At 52.9% G+C, this 3,140-nt stretch overlaps 1 pseudogene; it reads right to left on the bottom strand.

Moving 5' to 3' along the window:
- Positions 1 to 1,449: 1,449 nt before the first annotated feature.
- On the bottom strand, positions 1,450 to 2,281 carry LOC123139050 (uncharacterized; annotated as a pseudogene).
- Between the last annotated feature and the right edge of the window lie 859 nt (positions 2,282 to 3,140).

Here is a 3,140-nt window from a genome sequence, read left to right as displayed (position 1 = left end):
GCCCACACAGCGCAGCTGACAACAGCGTGATGCGTGGCGTGTGGGCAAACTCTCCAACGTCCACACACCAGCCCCGTCCTACGTGGCATACCAAATCCACCTTTTCATGTCAAGATTCGTGCAAAAAGATAATCAACGACCATCCAGGCGTGTGAGCGAGTTGGAGAACGCCCACACGTGTAGGCGTTAGTGTTTCCGTTCCAGAAAGGTAAGTAATATACGAATACCAGCTGGCCATGCATTCGGGGAGCCCATCTCGTGTGACCGGAAATGGAAATCGACAACCAATCACAACGTGTTAGCTGGCAACTATGTCGTTATTGTTTGTCGAGCTGATGATGCTCTAACCATGGTTGGAATCTTGCTGATAGGCCCTCGCCAGCATAAGGATTAGAAGAACATGAACATATGATGGTGGGGCTGACCACCTGAATACCAAACTTCATCTACACAACATGATCTTTTAGTTAACATCGGCAACAAAACCAACATCAATGATGAACACAATGATACAAGACTACACTATTCATACAGGTTTCGGTCAGAAACCTAATATGAACCAAAAAAAAAAAACGCCATTGCTATTTGGTATGGCAGTTTTGTCAAGGAACGCATAATGCAAGGGACCCAAACTACGAGCCACAAGAAAGATTGGTTCACAAGAAGAAGCATAGGTTCCAGCTAGAACAATAGATCCAGCACGAACGTTGCATTAAACAAGTAGCGACGCTTGATTCAACAGTAAATCTTGCATCAGGTGGAGATCATGGCTTACGCGTCTTGGCACCTCGGGAAGCCCAATCTCACAAGCATCACTTTGATCATCGCGAGGCAGCAGGCTACACGGCCCTCGTGCCGCCCTGGCGCCACACATGCCCAATCAAGGAGCGTCAGCAGAATGGTCATCGCCAAAAGTTGGATCGCTGCCAACTTGAATGCACGTATATCACTCCCAGCTTGAATGCCATGTGTCCTTTTAGTGTTATACTTTTTTTTAAAAGATCCTGCACCGCTGGCATTTATTGGTAATAGCAGAGAGCAACGAAAAACAACAAGATGATGAAGGTCTTAGGACTAGAAGATCCGAGGATTAAAGAAAAAGAAAACCAACGGCCCTAGTAGCTGCAACACAACACTCCATACAATCCACACAAGACAACACAGCTCTGACTCGAACGATGAACTACGAAGAAACTAGGCAAGGTTGGCGTCACGGAGGATCACCGAATGAACAACTTGTCACATGTCATCATATACCACATGGCCCTGCCACTGTGGGTTCGACTTCATAGCAACAAGCAGTCGAGGCAGCCCCACAGACACGTCGGAGATGAAGAGCCGACTACCACAACCAATACCATGCCTCTGATATTGCTCACCACCGTCATCGTTGCCACAGAAGCCATCGTGCATGTCCAGTCATAGGAAGCACCAGAGGGATCAAGAGCTTCAAGATGATGCCCTAAAGAGGGGAACGACGTTGAAGACGACATCACCGCCCGACCCTGCAGCAAGATCTGGGCTTTCACCCGAAGAACTTGATCCGGGAGTATAGGCTGTGAAGAATCCCGACGATGACTCCAAGGAGGATAGCGACGCCCACGAGCGTTGTCGCCACCGGCCGGCCAACACCGGTCAGGCTTTCACCCGGTGCAGCCACTCCCACGCAGTAGGCCGAGGTCGACCCCGTACCTCCACTGGACTACGCACATCCCCCACCCAGCGAGCACGCCACCGCTGTGCAGGGCCATCAGCTAGCATCCTCGACGACGGGCCTGCAGAGACCAGGTCGGGTCCAGCACCCCGCATCCCACCGCGGATGGAGCCTTCCTGCTCCATCAAAGCGACAACCGAGCGCCACCACCAGCCGGCAGTGCCCCTCTCGGGCGCAGGCCAAGGCTGACAGGTACAGTTCATGGTCGGCCCGCCCGCAACTGCCGCAGCCGCAGCCTCAAACCTCTCCCACTACGCGCCGCAACCGGCCTCCGGCTTGGACAGGCCCAAATCTGGCCGGCCCGTCCGCAATCACGCATCGTCGCCTCCCCAAAACGAGCCCCAGCATTGCTCGCCGGCTCTGCAGCCATCCGATGCACTCTAGGCTATCAGCTAGCCACATCCGCCACACCGGCGCAAAGGACGCTCTCTACAGCAGCAGGCCGCGCGCGCAACCCGCACCTCTGCTCTGCCTCGCGCACCGCCGACTGCGCCAGATCCGCGCAGCCCCGAGCATCCCCACGCGCCCAAGCCAGATCCGCGTAGCCCTGCTCCTGTAGCGCGCCATGGCCCAAGCACCTTGCGAGCGCGCTCAACTCGCGCTCCTCCACGCACCTTGCCTCGCGGAGCTCTAGTCCCCGCCAGATCGGGACACCCGCGCGCCGCTTGATCATGTGCGGAAGTGGCCGACGGCCCCGCCGCCGCCTACACTGCACGGGCTTTGCCCTGCTGCGTACATTGGCGGCGGCGAGGGGAGCAACTTCGGTGGGTGGCCTCCCGGCGGCGGGCTGGATTTTGCTCTCCCGAGCCGCCCGCGGGAGCGGCGCGAGAGAGCTGCTCTATCTTTGCGGATGGCTAGGAACTTTACTCTATTATTATTATCAGTGGACTGTGTGGACAGTGTTATAATTTGCAAGACTCTATGAGATCTTGTACAATGGGAGGTGCTTAGGGGAGGTGCTTAGAGAAATAAACCAGACTTTTTTAAGCACCGGTGCCTATTTCTACAAGAGAAGTGCTTAGTTAAGCGTCTCTCCTGTAGAAAATAGGCAACGGTGCTTCAGAAAAACCCGGTTTATTTTTCTAAGCATCTCTCTAAGCACCTCCCATTGTACAAGGCCTGAGATTGTGCAAACAATCAGAGGTAAAACTATGTTCATAAGGGGTGGGGGGGGTGATTGGCCCCCAGCTTTGGATCAAGTTATGAAGGATTTTTTTGGGGGCGAGCTTAGATTGGATTTTTTTAGCCATGCACGTTCCTTTGCTTTCAACGATTATTTCTTTATTCATTTCCTATTTCTTTTCTTTTTTTTGGGGGGGGGGGGGGGTTAGAGATTTTCTTCTTTTTCATTTTTCCTTCTTGTATTTAATTTTCCTAGGTTTCCTATAATTCGTTTAGGTTTTTATTTCTCTTTTCCTAAAAGAAT

Source organism: Triticum aestivum, chromosome 6B (assembly GCF_018294505.1).
Source record: "Triticum aestivum cultivar Chinese Spring chromosome 6B, IWGSC CS RefSeq v2.1, whole genome shotgun sequence".
Taxonomy (NCBI): Eukaryota; Viridiplantae; Streptophyta; class Magnoliopsida; order Poales; family Poaceae; genus Triticum; species Triticum aestivum.
The sequence above is the reverse complement of the archived record's forward strand: the minus strand, read 5'-3'. Positions and strand labels throughout refer to the sequence as shown.